The sequence below is a fragment of the Micropterus salmoides genome, unplaced genomic scaffold (assembly GCF_014851395.1).
Source record: "Micropterus salmoides isolate LMB-PRFRI ecotype aquatic unplaced genomic scaffold, ASM1485139v1 Ms_hic_scaffold_20, whole genome shotgun sequence".
NCBI classification, from domain to species: domain Eukaryota; kingdom Metazoa; phylum Chordata; class Actinopteri; order Centrarchiformes; family Centrarchidae; genus Micropterus; species Micropterus salmoides.
In genome coordinates this window covers 13,039,004-13,058,893 of record NW_024041151.1, presented here as the reverse complement: position 1 = coordinate 13,058,893, position 19,890 = coordinate 13,039,004, and the positions used below count along the sequence as shown (strand labels likewise).

Below are 19,890 nucleotides of genomic sequence, written 5' to 3'. Positions count from 1 at the left end.
GGCCAGCTAGCCTAACCCACACACTCATGTCTCTAAAACTGCCATCCAGCCCTGCTTTCTCTTTCGCTGCCTCTCACACACAGGTGGGTGGACCCACTTATTCAACCCAGATCTTTCTTTTAGACATTATGAAATCATGCTCTTTTTTCTCCCTTTCTTCTTTTCTTCTCCTATACTCCCTGATGCTGAATGACATTCAACTCTGTTTCCTGCAACACTCTTTGCAGCTCTCTTCTATAAAGTAGAGCTTCAATTTTCTAATTTACTATGTGATCATTTTGACAGATTTCAAGAAGTTGAGAATCATGTCTTTTCACTCTTGCCACTAGGCTGAGGCTAGGTTGGTTGTCAGTGGTTACACAGGCCTATTTTCTATTATCTAGGTAACATTCAGGAAACACCCACAATTTGTTTGTAAAATGCCTCATTGCACAACCACAGAACAAATTGTGGCTTGCACTGACATTTCAAATGTGTGACAAATAAATATTTCTCTCATGGCTATGACCCTGCTGGGGAATGCAAGACACATTTCCACTGTGATTTAGTGTAAGTATAGTGCAGTATTATAAGGAATTTATAAATAAAAGTTCAAAGTAATTCATAAAGTGAAAAGTAATTAGCAGCAGTTGATGGTGTGTTGCAATTCAATAAGCCATTAAATCAACATACATCTCAAATCGGTTATATCCTGATGCAAATAACTAATTGCAGGGATTCTTCACAAATTAAGAGGAATATACACATTTCTAGTAGTTTCTCAGAACTGTGGGCTTTGTGTCAAGGTGGGTGACAAAGAGGTAGTTTGGGGCAAGATGTTCTCCCAGGGCACCTAGTTGTTGAAGTATGTGAACATAATCGGCCACTTTATTAAAGAAAAATACTGAAAAGTGATGAAGAGCAGTGGCAGGGAAAGAGGGAGAAAAAAGAGGAGGATGGTGGAAATGTAGAAATTGTAAACGGAAAGAGAGAATATGGCTTGAAAAGCAGAGAGGGTGCAATCGAGCCGACCTCTGGGAGTGCGAGTGCCTGCCTCCCTGGCTGCTTTGTCGTTTGAGCCAGGCGCTGCGTTTCGTGAGGAGCGCAAAAGTACACAAATCCTACAGAAGGAGTTTTTTTGGCAGGGCTCCGGCCTCCCACCCACGGCAGCCTCTTCAAGCCTCCTCCCATCCTCTATTCATCTGTGAGGGGCGGCTTACTCACCCAGCCCAACTCCACACATACAACAAACCTGGACCTCGATCCTACGGAGGAGGGCGGACACGCACTCATGCACACACAAACGGCTACTCAGCCTTTGTGGACATGATTGGATGACAGTTTTTGGCACAGATAAGATTCTGCCATAGCTGTTTCAGCAAGATTTGAAAACAGTGAATCTGATTTAAGACAACTGTGACAGAATGACATCTGTGTCATAGGAGGTTAAAATCAGATTGTGCATCCCCGTGCAAATGCTGTTACATGGGCATGCCCACACTCTGTCAGGTGGAACGAAGGCGTGTGGACTCATTCACTCTGTCAGTCTCATAATGAACACATTGCATCATTTTGCATTTATGAAACTGCATCCTCATTCACATGACATGACACTTAAATCGCTCGTTCTCTCAATCAAGTACTTTAGCATTCATCTACACACTCCATAGGGGTTCAGTTCTGTTCCTTTATAGAGTTAGTTGAAAATTGGCTTATTATTTACAGTATGCTATAAGTGAGATTGTACAAACATGAATGAAATGTAGAGAGGCCCTGCAACAAAAGACTAAAAGGATCAGTTTCAATTGAGATAATCCTGGAGAGCATTGGGGCAGACAGAGGGCTGTAGTCAGGGTGTGTGACGAGAGTAGGTGTGGTGTCTACTAGACTTTATCCCCATCTAACCCCCACTGTGACAGGAAGAGAGCTCTATAGATTCCGCTTGGGTTTTTTTTTTCATTAATGATCAAGGCTGATAAAGGTTTCAGGCTGAAGCATGTCTGTTTCGTATGTGCTGCTTTAAAATACTTCTTTTTTTTTTTACGGGGAAGTGCAGCTTTTCATTCAGTTCCTTTAGGCTTTATTGCCTCACACCTATACATTGACCTATTTAAAGCAGGCTTTGAGGAAACAGTATTTTCATTTCAAGGTTTTCACAAGTTATCTTGTTCCTGTATGTTCAACTTGTCTTTTTAGTCCACAACTGGGGACAGAAATGATTTGTGAAGAACTGTAATCAGTTTGTATACAAAGTGTATGCTTCTTTTAAATTAACTAATTAGCCCCAAGGCAATGTCTTTCACTTGATGGTGTTTGATCGCTTCATAGCAAAGTGCTATAATTCTACGATAATTCTACTAATCATTCTATTATAATATCTCTGACATGAAGATGGAACAATGCAATACTCATATCTGATAGATCAGACAGTACGGTATATTATCACCCTTTCATAGGGTTAGGGTTAACTGATTATGTCAATCAAGTTAAGTCAATTTCAAGATGGATTCATGGATGAGAGATGCCAGTGCTTGTTACTGCCATGTCAGTGTCAAGAGATGTGACTTACTTTCATACCGTATTACATTTTACAACTACTCAGGCAGCTTCTTGATAACAGAATCGCGAGGATGACATGTCAAAAGATCATAGCGATCTGAATCATGCACAGTAAATGAGCATATAGCATAAATTGCTGCTACCATAACAAGTAAAAAGCAAAATTGATATCAGTCTGTCAATCTGTTCCAGCTTTGTCATGCTTTCACTTGCTTCCCCCTCACTGTGTGGCTGTTGTGTAAAGGGGGAGGCTTTCACTCTGCGCACATCTGTTGCAACACACGCAGGAAAGTTTCTGGAAAGCACTGGACATCCCTTTTTTTCACTGTATGTTCTATTATAACAAGTTTGAGACTTGGAGCAATTTGCAACTTAAAATGGGAACACAGAGGAACCAGATTCTGCAAAAGGTCAGCCATCCTTTAGTCTGATTTTGGTGCTCAGTGGGTAGCCGAACAGCTCTTGCATGCTTTCAAATTTTGCCACAACACACAGAAAATATCTCATTTTGACTTTTTTACGATGCAAAATGGTAGTACAACAAAGGAAAAAAAAATACGAAAAGAAGAGAGAGTGAAAGAGACAGTTAGATGTTACTGACCTTTAAGAAGAGAAGTTTTGATTTCAGTTCCTCTGTCACGCAATCAGCCCCTGTCAGGAAACTCAACACTGTCTCAGCACTGGCAGACTTGTGAAAGTGAGAGCGGGTGAGATAGAGACTCAAATTTGCTCTGAAGGTGTGTCAGTGATTTGGAGGAGTGAAAAGGTACAGTTCCACGAAACGGTTATCTAAGAAACACAACAAAACAAAAACTGCTACACCCACCAGCCTCAGCCAACACCCCTCCCTCCCCTTAAACCAAAAGTATTTGGCAGCGTTCCATACAAGTCCACCTGTGCTTAGGGGAGGGGAGTGACACACACTCACACTCACTGGGCCAAGCCTAAAAACCTGCTTGTGAGTTTGGATGGGGTGGTATGGTTGAGGCTGGGAATAGAGAGAGATGAGCCTTGGTGCTGAGGCTGGAGGAGAGAGGGGGTGGAGGGTTGAAAGACTGCTGGTAAGCCTGACCAGGGCCTGAAGGTCTGGAGCCAGAGATGAGGCTGGAGAGCTGGGGCAAAGGCCAAGCCAGGAGCAAAGGCTGGAAGCACTGAGACTGGATTTGGTAATAAATAAACAAACAGTCTGAGGCTGATGTGCAGCTGGACAACTGCGCTGTGATCTCAAACAGGGTGGCGGGGGAAAAAAGTGGGGAAGAGGTTGTTACAGTATAACGCTGGGTTGAACCGGTGGGTGGGTCTTTGCCTGTGCCAAACAGGAGCAGGAGGGGTTCGTATCAGATATCAAACAAAAGACATATCAGGAGAGAAATGAAAAGATTTGAAGAAAGGTAGTGTGATAGAGAGTCTGTGACAGTATCTCTGTGTATTTGGGTGTGTGCTTCTGTGTACCAGCTCGTACCTGGCAAGACGTAGGAACCATTGTGCTGCACAGAAGCCCATAATGCAGTGTAATGAGAATATAATAAGAGGGTGTTATCAGTGATGTAAATGCTGCTGAAAGTCATGCTCACAGAGAATAATAGTAATAGTGACAATATGTACTGTATTCTTTAGCAGTGACTGTGAATAAGTCTTGGTTTATTTATTTCTGTTTTCAAATTGATTTATGGAAAATGACTGCTTGTGAAAAAAGAAACAAACCATCAAACAAATCATTTAAAACTTTCCCTTAATTACAATACACTTTGCTACAAGTGTCCCCCAGTATTCAGAAAGTATCAAATTGTCCCCCAGCAATAAAGTACTGATTTAGACTTTTTTTATTTTTTCATTATCTGCACAAAGTTTGGCACCAATCCAGCACAACAGTGAACCTTAACCACATTTAACGAGAACGCACTGACGTGAGAGAATCAGCGCTTGTTCGGGTCTTGGCCAGATGCTAGTTTTGTTGAGACAGCCAATAGGTTGCATAACCTTACATTTGTAATGTTTAAAGGCTGAACAGCAAAGTAAACAGCTGATGTGAGCTTCCAGCTGTCTCTCAAAACTAGTATCCGGTCTAGATAGGACCACCAAAATTCGCAGGTTGGTCATTTGACATGGGTCATAACAATAACCGTGAAAAGGAATAAGTGACATTTGGCTTTTCTTAGGAAAACCACAAAAGACGATGAGCTGAAAAAGTGAACAGTAGTAGCTGGTACAAAGCTGTGATTTCATGGAATTTTTATTTTGTGGTTTCAGAAATGCTGCTCCTTATGGCATGTTCACTTTGTTGTAATCCAGACCATTCTCATCTCAGGGCGTCCAATACCGACGCTTTCAGAAAAAGTAACAAAGCATAGTTATTAGTTCTGTATGAGACACTCTGGGGCGTCTCGGACAGACCGGAAGTGCTAAGGTGTTGACAGCCCCCCGAAGCCCCCAACCCTTACCATAACCATCAGAAATGTTAGTGGCTAAACCCAACTCACTGACTTTATGCATACTGTTCATATTTGAACAGCATGTATAATTAACCATTATTAACCATTATTAATTAACCATTATTATAATTAACCAATTAAAATAATTAATCTAATGTTGACTCTTGTGGACAGAGAGGGAGACAGAAGGAGTTCCTGAGGAGACATGCTCAGACATTTCACAAAAACAACAGAAAATTCAGTCTCAGTGGTGCTAGGAAAAGTCAGGAGAACACCAAAGTTGGTAGTTTTCATCGTCTAAGCACCATAAATGTCTGAATGTAATAATCTGAATGGCAAATTCTCCAGTATTTTTGGATTGATGCGGTGGCCTGACTGCTACACATGAAATACTGGACAGTGTCATCATTTCAGGCCTCAACAAATGGTTCAAATGAAACTCAACAAAATTCTATATTCATGTATGAGCTGTGAGACAAGGTGTGATGCAAAGTTATAACAAGCCTTCATTTTAAAGGGTCACAAGCCAAAAAGGGTTAGGAGCCACTGCCATAAACCTTCTGAGCTGCATGTTGGAGGAAATCCACACAAACATGGGGAGAAGATGAATATGCCACACAGGAAGGACCAGGAGCAAGATCACACATTTGTCATTGTGAGATGACATTGCAAATCATTGAGCTGGCATGATGTGATCTGGCATTAAAGGGAAAATATAGGTGCTTCCTACATAAACCATGCCATCAAGTCATAACACGGGAGTTTCCTAGATGTCCCAGAAATACTGGACACAGTGCAGGATACAAATACAATAATTCATTTGTCAGGTTTCTACTAGAAACATCAAACATCCAGACACACAAAAAAAACAGATTAAACAAACAAGATGTAATGTATTAATTAGTGAGCTTTAGAGGTGCTAGTAGGCAGATTTTGTTACCTTTACACAGAGAAAAGCTATCAGTTTCCTCTTGTGCCCCTGTCTTTATATTAAGCTAAGCGGCTGCTGGCTGTAGCTTCAAATTTTACTATTTCTATTTCTTTAAGCCAGGTGAGTCCCATGAGTCATATGGCTTTCTTTAGATGACAGCTGAACAGTTACTATTCTGTAATTTTCTTTAAAAATAAAAATAATGCAGTTTTGATATACCTAGTATATAAATACAAGGCCTTACGGTTTGAATCAATATAAAATTCACACAAAGTCTAATCATGAATCTTTGAGGTTGACCTAAACATCTTCTCATATCTCTTTAGAACAACACGGTGGGGCAGTTCACATTCATTAGCATAAATCCTTTGGCAAGGTTTACCACCCTGTTAATTACTGGAGCTTCTCAGAAACTTAAGCAAAAGGAGACACATCAAGGGCAGTACAGCAGAGCAAAGGAACAGTTTTGAGAATTCAGATTTTTATTGACAAATTAAAAATGAATAATCTTGTGCAAATTTTGTTTTTGTATAAACAAGTTTTCTCTACGGCATGCACAAATATTACCTCCAACACTGATTAGGCTCAGGATTTTAATTGTCTCTCAGTGTGTCTACTAACCTGTTGTTTGTGAAGCTGGGATCCAGGGTACACCCTCCCCCAATACAATAAAGAAAAAAGGCTTTCAATACACAAAGCAACAACTCTAAGTTACACCCACAGGCTGCTGTCATCTCGCCACCTGTGGAGTGGGTGTGATCATCCTATCAACCAAATCTGTCAGATAGACCTGTTCCTGCCTATGGGCCGTGTTTTGGGTGGCGGAATCTGTTTTATGAATACCTTTTGATGTGTAGTGAGATTTTCTGTTATAATAGGCTCTTTTTCTTTCCCTACACAGTAAAAAGAACAGTAGATGTAGTTACGTATATGGACAATCATTATGTGGTTGTAATTTTGTACTGTGCTTTGTCAGAGATGTGTTATGGTAAGCTAACGGTGAATATAAATTTAAAGCAAAAACAAGGATGTTTTTTAAATGCATAAGTTGAAGAAGATAGGTGAAGTTCTGTTTCAGTCTTAATTCAGAAATGTCTTCTTTTTCTCTTTTTTTCATTTTTATAAAATGGTCAGCTCTTCAGGTATCTCACCAAAGGGTTATTATGTTCAGCGTGGTTCATCAAAGGTGTGCAGAGATCAGTTGGATGCCATAAAGGAAAGTATCCATGTGGTTCTAAATATGAAAAAGAAAAAAGAGGAATAGGTTAAATCAAAAACACAGAGAAACTGAGAAATTGACACTAAAATTGTGTTATCACATCATTTTGTTATCACAAAATAATGAGGGTGAATTACCTAAGAATAAGATGAGATCAAGATAAAGATACATTTTCAGTGCTGATTTTAACAATTCAAAAAAGCATAAAACAACAAATCATCAGAGATGTGCTGAACACCACTACCACAAAAAGCACGTCCATTCCCAACTTGTGTAATTATTTTAAAGGTCACGTGGAATGAAAATGGCCTTTTCCATGACATATTCTAAGTCTATTGTTCTTTTATCTGTTACATGCCAAATATATGTCCGCCCTTCTCTTTTCCTGTAAACAGTAAAAATGGGTCCATCAAGCTAACTAGAACTTGAGGCAGTAACATGGGTCAGAGGTGTGTAGGTGTATGTGGGAGGTGTCAGTTTACAAAACATCTCCAACATTATCTCTTTGCTTCCAAAGGTTTAAACATATGTGGCCTGGCGCCTGAGATACAAACATCTACCACCTCTTTGTCCTCTTCCACCTCCTCTATGAGTGGGGGTGTACAAAAATAATTACCCTTAATAGTTCTTATTTTAGTGTTAGTATTTGCAAATTTGCACTGAATATAAATTACAGCTGAGGCTGATGACAATGTCATTAGTTTTGCAGGTATTTTGTCATAAACCAAAGTATTGGACAAATTAATTTTTTTTACCTGATGATTGTGCTTGATGAAAATTGCAAATTTCAAAGTCAGTTAGATTCATCCTTTGGGGACCACAATTTTTCTTTCACCTGTTGCAATTTTTCAGTCTGGGCCAAATGGTGAATCAACAGACCGACAGACCAACATTTCCATCCCTACAGCAAACTGTGGTGTGGTGAACTGTGAGGTTTTTGGTTGTTGATGTAAGCTACTATTTGGTAGTAGCTAGTATAGCCTAAATACCCAAACCTACACTAGAAATGCAGTTCAAATGTTATCCATTTTTGGTATTAGCAGATGGTAGACACACAGACAGACATGAGCGCACACCCCGGGGTGTGAGTGTTCGAGACAAGGTGGGATTGGCTAAACGCAGGTATGCGTTGGTTTAGGGGCTAACATGCCACTATTCATGAGCCATTGAAAACATGTCACCAAGAAATCCTCCCATTGATGCATAAATTGGCCACTAAGATAATCATAAAACCAGTTTAACATGACTTAACAAAACAGAAATGGGGAAGAAGCCAACATTGCTCAAAAGAAAGGGAAAGGCAAGGACAAAAGAGAGATGGCGTGAGAATGTTGCAGAAGGTTGCACAGATTCTTATTCTTACAACACGAACAAACAAAAGCACAAGAGAACATGCTCTTATATTCAGAGTGTTTCCAGAGCATAACAGGTACTCCTCAAACTCTGCTATGTTTTCTATGGCAATATTTACCGCTTGCTATTTTCCACCCAATAGTACGACACATTTCAAACCTTCCAGTTCCCTGACCTTCAGGCAGATTAACTTTAACAAAGGGAGATGAACTCGTCATTAACTCAGGGTATTCTCTATGTGTTCAAGGAAAATTCAACTTTAAAGGTAGTGCTGGAACCTTTTCCTGAATGGGTGTGCTGTTCGCTCAACCCTTCAGTGGCCACAGTCACCATGGAGACTGTGGAGCACTTTACTGCCTGGACAGATGTTCTGTATTACTCACTGGATTCGGGTTTGTATCTCATACCAGATCAAAGTTTGCCAACTTGACTGCTTATCAGTGTTTCCCACTCTGGCTGTTTGGAGGTGACTGGACATTAACAAAGACTGGGCACAGTCTTTGAAATGTACTTTACAGATGCTGCAGAGGCCAAACGCCATCCAATTAAAGGAACAGTTCAACATTTTGGGAAACACACTTATTCGCTTTCTTGTCAAGAGTTATGAGAGGATTGTTACATTTTAACATATGTTATATCTCAAGCTTTAAAGGAGACCTATTATGTTTTCCACTTTTTATGACTTATCTACAATGTTATAATGATGTACGTCCATGTTAAACATGTCCAAAGTTTAAAAAAAATTAGGTTAAAGCATTTATAAGAAATCACTGTAAGCAAAAACCTCAGGTTTCCTCCTGTTCTTAACGCTCTGTTTTGAACTGCTTTTTCTACCAAGGGCTCCTTTCTACATAATACAGAGCCAGATGGAGCCGGTGTTCCATATATGGTCATGTGCTCCCACACTAACAACATGGCAGTCTGCCTGTTCCGCCCTGCAACAACAGCCTGGTAACATGCTTTGGGTCTTGTCCAATCAGAAGACAGTGGGCTTTGAGATGGAGGGCCTTGAAGAGACAGCAGCATCTACAGCTTGTTCAGACAGAGGGTGAAATGAAGGCCTACGTGAAGAGTCAGTATATGAAAAAAATATATTTTTCTGAACTTTGAATCATGAAAAGCTGCCATATAGGAGTCACAGAACTACAATATAGTACTGGAAAAGCAGTATAATAGGTCTCCTTTAAAGGTGGTGGTAGGCAAAGTTTGTTACTTTTGCACAGAGCCAGTCTAACGTTTTCCCTGTGTTTCCAGTCATTATTCTATGCTAAGCTAACTGGCTGCTGGTTGTAGCTTTATATTCAGACATCATCAACTTCTCATTTAACTCTCAACAACAAAGTAGATACGTGTATTTTTGAAAAAAATAAGGCTGCTGTATTGTCTTGTGCTTCTGCCACTGTGACCTGATTATACCTGCTAGCTACATTCAGGGTGAATAACCACTTGGGTCCTGTCAAAGAATTAGTCTATCTGGGACATGGGTAAGGCTTCTTTGCATATCTTGGCACACGACTGTATACAATAAACACACATTCATAGCCAGCTGATGTTTCTCTGAACAAAGACTAAAGGAGGGCAGAGCTCCCATAATACCTGGTATTTAAAAACTGGCTAATATGAACTCCAAAGAATCACAAAATCATGGACAATTGTGCTGTGATGTTCAGTTAAAGGTGTACATTCAATCTGAGTTTTATAACCATAAAAGCTCGTCCATTTGTTAAGTTCAGTTTCTCCCTTCCTAGAGCTTACATCCATGCCGTGGCACCTTCTTTTGTGCTGTGACACCTTTACAGCACATATTCCACACATTCATGCATTGCTTACATTGTTGATATTGCTGATTTCCACACCTCCTTGTTAAATTGTGTTTACTTTAGTTTAATAAATTCTGCTTGTTTCAAGTAAGTATCTTGCGTGGCCTCCCTCCTTGTCACACTGGCCAACACTGGTGCTTCTGCAGTCTGATTATTGGATATAATGATGCTAGATTCTCTGTGTCCTGGTTTGACCTGTATAACAGGAAAGGAATCATCTTTATTCCAAAATGTCCAAGTAATTGCTTCTTTTGTCTCTGCTGTAGAACTAGGTGGAACAGATATTTTAGTCCAAGTTTCAACCCTACAGGCTATTTAAATGAAATTAATCACTTTTTTATTGCCTATTTGTGAATGGGTTGTAACCTCACATAAAATTTTCTCAGCTGCTTGTAACACCTTCTATGCTGCTTCCTATGTGAAGAAATCGGGTCTGATTTTCCACGAAATTCATTGGCTTACATACTCATGTGCACTCCCGAGCCTCTTGCCTACTAATTCTGCACTCAACAGTGACAACACCGCAGTTAACAAAATGAAGTCCGGTAACACCAAAAGCCAACCAGCACAGCAGACTCCAACACAAACTCAATGTAATGATAACTAAAATGTTTCATGTGCTGAAGCCCCTCAGGCCAAACGAGAGTCAGATAGACATTGGGTGGAGCGATTTGTCTACTAGCCAATAGTGATGCAAGGCAGGGGCAGCCAGCTAGATTAGCTTTGAGCTTGTTTGCGTTAACGTTCAATTTAGATTTATTGTTGTTTTACCGATACTCACGTACCTAACTTCTTCACCCGTCTCAGTCGCCATAACTTTCACAACCCTTTCAGTAGAGTTCCGTTACTTACTACGGTCTAACTGTTCATTACTAAAGTGAATGGATTAGCTCAATGACAAGCTGATAAAAATATTACTGTAGCATTGCAGTGGTAGTTTACCTGAGTTTCCAGCATTCCACCGACGCAGAGGGCTCGCTCATTAGTTCAGTCATGCCCATGAGCACACGCTTGGAAAGGTAGTGGTTGCAATTTGAAACCTCACTTCTAGAGGCCACTGAAAACTACACATGTCCCCTTTAACACATCTATTTGTTCAATTTCTGACAGGGTAACGCAATATCAAACAACCCTTAGAGCAAAGACTAGGTCTACAATTTGTAGGTTTTGTGGCTTCTTTGTCTTTCAGCTCATGGAACGTGGTAGGCCTCCTCTGTCTTCGGTGTGGATTACCATTTTTTGTACCAAAGCCTTCATATAAAATCTGACACTACACTGGCAACCCTCCACACAATGTCTGCATATATCCTGCCAAGTACACCAAATGTGGCAAATGTAGATATATTTCACAACAAAATACAGCAGTATTTACTGCAGGCTTAAATAATTTGATAAAAAAAAGATTAGTTATGGAAGAATTTGTATTCAGCCTCAGTCAGAAATCATTTCATTTTGCTATTTAGCTCTAAACACAAAGTTTATCTGAAACTGATGGGAATGTCAGCAGTATTATTTGGTCATAAACCAAAGTACTGGACAAAGTAATATTTTGACCTGGTGATAATTAAAATCTTAAAAGTTACTACATGTATTTGGTCTTCTGTAATAAGTCCCTGCATCTATTGAAGTAACTATAGTAGACTACAGTACATTGAATGAAGTGTTGCCACAGTCTGAGAAACATTGAGTAGTTAGAGGGATTTCTTCTAACTTGTAAGTGCCTCGCTTCATGTTTCATTTTGGTATTGTCAGCGTTTGTCTGTCTGTCTAAATTATACAAGTTGTGTTAAACTGCAAAACAACAACAACAACAACAACAACAACAACATGTAATTACTTAACAAGTGGGAGAAAGCAAGCGACAGAGCATGAGAGAAAGGAAGTGATAGAAGAGAAAGGTGGAGAAGTCATGTGAACCAGTCTTGCCACTTCAGGGGCGTAACGCTGGTGCTGCTTTAGTGAGAACGGTCGGCACTGTCCATCTCTCAGCCCCCTCCACTCGTCTTTCACCATATCCATTCCTACATTCCCCCACCTTTTTTCGTCTCTCTGCTCTCTTCCTCTCTCTCTTTCTTTCTCTGTCTCTCCATCCCCTCCCTTTCTTCCAGCCAGCCCCACCACAAAGCCCCACCCACAACATGAGAAGACAGGGAGAGGAATATGATCTAACCACACTCCCAGAGATATTACCTCAGCAGCCACCCCCACTCCCCTGCACACACATGCACACACACAAACATACACTCCTACCTTCCCTTACCCATACCCATGCTCTCCACCCCACCCCCCATCCCCCTTCCCTTGCTCCCCCTGATCTCCTCCTCGTCCTCCACTCCCTACAACACTGCTGCCAGGCCGTAATGTTTTTCTTAGCCTCTCCTACACAGCTTTCACACAGTTTCCCTCTCCCTCAACATACAGCAACATCCCACACACCCTGGGCCCAGCTGACCCACTGAGAGAGGAGGTGGGAGAGCTTTGGGTGGGCAACAACGCCATCACCGAGGGACAGGCAGCGTGGTTGTTTCACTAAAAAGACGACTGGTGAGGATTTTTAATCAGCAGGAAAGGAACATGATTACTCGCTCATGCACTTTGCTTTCAATGAATTAAAAAAATATTCGTGGGCTTTCACAAGCCGAGGTTTCAATCCTTCTGCTGGCCCACATTGCTGCTCTGCTTATTGCGTGCTGTTTTTGCAGCAGTCTGGTCGAGGCCTTGATGATGTGGGGTTGACAGGATGTGGTGTAGGATTCATTCCTCTCCACAGAGAGAGGAAGACAGCTTTAAAGGTTAAGGTGTCTGTTATCAGCAGGTCTTGATACCTGCCATTAGTCTGTTGTGGTTTTCTCAGTAGGGCCCTTAAACAGAAACAGCATCCATCTGAGGGCCTCAGCAGATACACCCCCCTGGTGGAGATGCGACAACAACTCTTGAGAATGAGAGGGAAAGTTGACTGCAACAACTCTGCTCTCTTCCCATTGTCTCAAATAACATAATCGAGTTAGTTAGATACTTCTGGTGCCATGCTAAACGTTTAGTTTATCCCACATGGGACTACAAGACACCACAAGATATCGAACATCTAAATTATCTGGTAACACATACACAAAACAAAAAAACAACCAGATTTGAAAGGAATTCATCATCTGGGAACTGTGAATGTCTATACGAAATTTGTGACAATCCATCTCGTTGACTTGATCGAGTTTTAGTTTGCAACTCTCACTGAAATGTGTTGCAGCGTTGAAGCTTAATTGTAGTATATTTTCACAACATGCAGCATGCTGTGCAGGTTCCTCAGAGGTCAGATTCCAACTCACAGCTGTCTAATTGACAAGTGGCCCAAAAATACAGCCAAGAGTGGCTGTATTAAAAATTTGATGTTTTGCTCTCCAAACAAAAGTCCATGGTGTTGACCTCAGAGCCGCGCAGCAGCCAAATCTGGGCTGTGGATTTCATTAACTTAAATATTCCTAAGTGAGAGCATACCAAGCGGTAAAAGAAAATTATGATTTTGCTTTGGTTCTACATGACATTTCTTATGAATTCTCTGCATTTCTCATAACTGTCCATCATATTATTTCAATTTGTTTTGTATGTTTTTGGTGATCATGATTGAGTGTTTCAATATAGCCACACATTCTTCAGCTAAAATATTTTGAATGTACATACCTCAGGTCCTAGGGGAATGTAACAAGAAAGAGAGAGAGAGAGAGGCAGAGAGTAAAAGACAAATACAGTACTCCTTCATGATTACTTGTTTACTGTTTTCCAGATTGAGCCAGTCACATGCGGGACAATATAAAAAGTATATTCAGTGAATGATAATAATCCCCCTGGTCTATCAATATCCACATTATCATTATGGCCAGCAGGGAGGAGAGGGTGCTGGTCAGTAGAGGATTGTGGGTTTTGCAGTTCAGATCAGCTAAAATAGCCATGCCACTGGTGAGGCTTCTGACTACAGGGACCAGTGGAGCTCGAGAGCGTCCTGGCAGGGCTGATGAAACCACACGCTGACACAAATGACTGGCCTCGATGCCTTTCATCTCAACAGGGAATCAGAGGCCCTGGTCAGAACCAAGCAGGCAGTTATAGGCCACAAAAGCACAAGTTACGGGTGTCAAGCCGTGCTAGTGAGAAGGAAAAACACACACTGCTGAAAGGACAGGAAATGTTTTATTCAAACTTCTTCATGGTAGTTTAAGGAAGATACTTGACTTTTATTGGGTAATACAGTGCCTCATTTGTCATCAGTTAATCGTATGGGAGAAGGAAGGCTGTAAATAAAAGAAAGAGTTTGACATTCTGTGTTGTGAGATATGTTTATTTGTTTTCTTTCCTTGCTGAGAGTTAGATGAGATAATTGACGTGTCTCTAAAAATGAGGTTGCTCAAAGTATCAAAAGCAAAAGTACGTCATGCACAAACATGTCCCCTGTGAGTATAATGTTTTTGTTCTAAGTTTTATATTTTATTTTTCCTGACATTGTGTGGCCCCTGTGTGTGACAAATATCATAGTTACGGTCATTCACTATGGAAGCCAGTGTTTATTGTGTGACTGGTTTAAGTGCTGAGTAAAACAGGACTAACAATTGATAAAGAGGCGACTGTGTGCACCACGGGAACGTGGTTTGACTTACATGCAATGGTTTTAAAGTGTGCACACCTGCAGGTGTTTGTGCTTCTGTGTATGAGCATGTGCTTTTGCATGTGCATGTTGCCTTTCGCTGGAGCCCCCTCACTGGGCGGCAACAGGGCTGAGGTAACATCACACGTTTCTTTCTTCTTCTTCTTTTTTTGATAATATATATAGCTGAAAGTAAAAAGCTCTCATAACTACTGTGGTTTTTAGTGTTGCCAGGTCAACCTGCCCACTCTACACTCAACAGCACTGGGAAGGGATGGGTTGAGCACAGGAACGAGGTGAGGGAGAAGTGGAAATGATAGAATGAATTTGGGCAGGGAAAGATTATGGCAGGCAGGTGGTCTAAGGGATAGTAAGAGGGTGGAAGGGTTGGGGGGACGAGATGAGAATGAAGTAAGAGCAGAAATAAAAAGGTGAAACATAATCAGAGGAAAATGATCAAAAGAGGAGAGAGTTGACGCATTAAGGAGAATTATTATGATAAAGAGGAGACAGTAGATGATGAAAGGTGAGATGGATGATGATGAGTATTTGCTGCTTCATATTAGATACTTTTGTTCTTTAACCCCAGATTTAACCCTACACCAAACCTGCCAGACAGCGATGTCCTGGCATACCCTCTATCCACTTATTTTACATGAGATAAAATGTGTGCCTGCGTGCCATGTCACTGTGTGTGTGTGTGTGTGTGTGTGTGTGTGTGTGTGTGTGTGTGTGTGTGTGTGCGTTTGCAATGCCCCAGCCTGCCAGCTGCCAGTGCGTAGCACTCAATCCAGCAAAGGCGAAGCCTAATTACAGACGCACGGCTACAGATTTAGCCGGCATGCTAACCATAACGGAGGAGGCAGCAGGGAGGGGATCGCTTGGAAAAGTCACGGCTGGACGGGAGCTTCACATGAGCGGACCACAGGGGCAAGGGAGGGGGGGTACTCTATTTCAGGATCTGCTCCTCTCATTATTTATCATAGTAGAAGTCTCAGCAAGAAGAAGCAACCTACAATTGACTACGCACATTGATGCAAATGGGCAAAAGCTGAGCAATAGAACCCCCACCCCACCCATGCCCTCCCACCCTGAGCCATCTACAGACTTTTCAAAACATCAAACAAAACAGGCACACAACAGCATTTCCCTCATACTCGTGATCCAACATTGCCATAACTGTAGTTACAACGCACTTGTCTCCACCAATGTAACATCCAGTATGAGTAGGGTGACACAGAAAGCATACTATTCATTACAGGGATAGATTCCTCTCATGTTTAGCATATACTAAGCGAGATGGAAAGTTTTCCAGGTTGTCAAGCTAAAACTCTGCATGCAAGTTTGTATGTATGCGCAAGTTAGCATGTATGTATGTGAATGTGTGTGTGTGTGTGCGCGCGTGTGTGCGTGTGTGTGTGGATGTGTGTGTGACGGACAGTTTGTGAAACCAGGGAGGGTTGGCAGTTAAACTCTGAGCTCACCCACGACTCTACCACTTCCACCCACAGTGTCCTCTATACAGCTGCTCTCACTGAGCCAAACTCACACTTCATCCTCATCCCTCTCTCTTTTTCTCTTTGTACTTCTCTCTATCACTCTTTCCCTCCCCTCATCCACCCATCCATCTATCCATCCATCTCTTCTTAATTTACTCCCTTCTCTACATCTAATATTTCCTTCTCCTTCCCTCCATCTGGCTCTATTTTTCTCAGTTGCTACCCTCTACCCACCTCTTTCAGTGTGTTCATTTTTATGCAATCTCTTACCATTGGCAAGTGTTTTGCTTACTATTTCAAACTTTTGGACTTTTGACACAGCCTATCCCTGTACACAGCCACAGCGTAGGAAGAACTATTCCGCATATAGATGAAGCATCAATTTGAGGGTCTACTTGTGTCTACTGAAACGTGTCAGCTTTTATTGAGGTGATCTGAAGATTGAGAGGGGTCACAAACAGAGTTGGAAGGATTGAAGGTTTGGCACTGGATCTAACTGTAAATAAACAGGTGCACACGTGTCTGCAGAGGTAGAGTTGCAATTACATCAGGAATCCATTGTCTTAAATTAGAGTACAAATTTACAGTGTTTTGAAGACAAGAACTCTATAAAATTCATATTTAAGTAGTGTCCACTCTTGTTTTAACACTTCCATTCAATTACTGTATAAATAATCCATCAGCCATTTGTATGAAAAGATGACTCAGTGATGAAAAAGAAAAAGTCATCCACAAGAACAGAGGAGTTGACTCATACAACAACAGCTCATACTCAAAACCAACTCAGTGTTTGTGCTCTGTTTATCAGGGATTAGTTAGACCAGAAGTCACATAGTATTACTGTGATCAGTCTTTCATTGACCAAAAGAGGATCTTGCTCTTAGAGTTGCGTACGTTTCTTTGAGATTCCCTGAACTCGGTCTGCTAACGCAGCTTGAACACTTCCTATCAGCTTTATAAGGACTTAGCGGCTGTCCTCATGAGGCTGCCAAACAAAATTGACAAAATTGGCTCTTTTTTGGATGTGGCAAGAACAATTGAGGTGAAAGTGGTGGGTGCCAACTGTGTTGTGTGCCCTTAAAGCAATTTTCGTCATTTAAAAATAGGCTTCACTCCCCTTCAACCTGCACACGCAGGTACACACTCGCATATGCGCATTCAGACACACTGAGGCTGATTAAAGGTTTCCATGATGTCTAATGGTTTTGTGCTAATCTCTTGTGCACTGGAAATGTCCTACTAACAAAGTGCAGAGGGGCAGAACTGCATTGTGGCTGTTTTATATATAAAAAAAAAAATTATGTTTTCTATCTTTGAAATCCAACATAAATGTTGAAATCCAATATTAATGTTGATATAAATGAGATGATTAATGTGGTTGGAAAGAAGAAAAAAATCTATTTTGCCTTTTTTGTAAATTATTGGGAGAGTTTCACTTGTTAGGGCCTCAAACTGTTGTTTAAATGAAACCATGTCATTTAGAGGGGAAATGTCTAAATACACATAGAGATCTAAAACATGAAAAGGGGGCCCATCTAGACACAGCTTTGTCAGGTCACAAGCTAAAAATGTTTGGGAACCAGTATTTTGAACTTTAACAAAGTGTTTTAAATATTTTAAGTAAAATCTGAAAATACTACTATAAAACTATAGCTATCAGATACATGTAATGGATTAATGAACTTAGTTACTTTCCACCACAGGTACTAAGTTTTTATATTTATCAAAGGGCAATATATTCATGTGATGATACACTTAGTGGGTCATACACTATATGAACTCCATTTATGCTTTGAGGTCATTTGTAGACCAGACTTTTTCTGCACATTGCACATGTGTTCATCTTGCAGTAATTCACTGAAAGAAAGAAGTTGGAGGAACTGCAAGGAATTATAAGCAAAATATGAAAGGGGAAGGGATTTGTTTGTTAAACATTAAATGTAGGCCCAAAAAATACATACAGCCATACAAGCTTTGTTTCTATACCCCACCTTCTTGGTGGTGCTGTCAAACAACAGCAAAAATACATATATATATATGTATATATATAACTGAAAGGAATAAGTTGCAGATAATGAAGATAAGTCTTAACCCCAAAATCTCACCTTGAAAAGCAACGCCTACCTCTGGTTTGAGCTCTACCATGTCAGCAGTGCAGTATGGGAAATGAGGAGTGGGTGGGTGTGTGACCTGACGACCTATCAACAACTCGCTTAGGGCCCAGCCGCGCACCATCAACATCTCCCTGTGCTGAGCTCCAGCTCAATCGATCGCCCTCATTTTCACATATACAGAAGGAAGTTGCAAGACGTGTGTGAACTGGGGGAGGTGGAAAGGAAACTGCATCGCAGATGGTTGTTGTGTTTCTTGAACACTCAACAGTTTACTCACCTTCTGGGCTTGTTATCAGTTTTAAATGGTAATTTTATGAGAGAGAGGACATGAGCTTATGGCTCGTTAATGTACATCATATTTAACCTTATGGTTAACATGACTGATGGCATCTGAAAACCACATTTCTGCATTTAAATCATGCAGTATTTTGTTATTTTTTACCTAGTAGGATTTACATTAGAATTCAGTTTTAACACTGTGGACATTATTACTAGAAGTATGGTATGCTGCCCCACATTATCCAATTGGATGACTGGATATGAAGGATAGTAATGATTATATATTTATAAGTTTTGTATGACATCATCAACACTTCAAGCATAAGGTAATTACATGTATCATTTTCACAAATATACTGTATTTTCATGTATAAATTGTGTCATGTGAAATCTTGCAAACCACAATATTCATACAGTGAATATATTATATCAGAGAGATATTACTATATTTTGTTACTGTTCCTTATTTTTATTTATAGTGGAATGTGTTTGAATTTTTGGGCTCTTACAAAGCAGACTGATGTGAAACATCAACTGTGCGTTAAGGTTATGCTGAAACCCCTAAAGATGTTAGTGGTATGATCATATGTCCATCTTTCACTGTTCACAAGGTCACAAGGAGTCAGATCCTTTCCCTGCATGCACAGGGCAAGAGGCAGGAAAACACCCAGGACAGGTCATCCCGTCCATCGTAGGTCTCAAAGAAACGCATAATCGTCTACATGTTTGGCTGAGATGCCTGAAGATGTCAGCCCACGATTACAGACATCATGTGCTGTCAGGTAGCTTGGCAGCTCAACAGATGGTACTGGTACTTCACTCTTGCTGATCACAAAACTCACACCCAGCAGGGTGGCTCAGTGTTTGCAGAGATGATCCTTCAACTACAGCATCAGAGTTCAAGTCTTGAAATTGATCATACCTCAAACACGGTAAGAAAAAATTAATTTCCCTAAGCTTCAACAATGTACAGTATACTATTAAATTACACTCAAGTTGGGACACTAACCAGGTCATTCTGAGGAGAAAAAAAACATCTTCTGTACATGTTAACAACATTTTTGTAAGATTG

General features: G+C 40.7%; 1 protein-coding gene across 1 annotated transcript in view; it reads right to left on the bottom strand.

Moving 5' to 3' along the window:
• Window positions 1–3,256, bottom strand: part of LOC119914154 (zinc finger and BTB domain-containing protein 7C) — a 203,433-nt gene extending 200,177 nt beyond the window's left edge. The window contains exon 1 of the mRNA XM_038733233.1: window positions 3,140–3,256. The gene's annotated coding sequence lies outside the window, so the exon portion shown is untranslated. The remainder of the gene's footprint in view (window positions 1–3,139) is intronic.
• Between the last annotated feature and the right edge of the window lie 16,634 nt (window positions 3,257–19,890).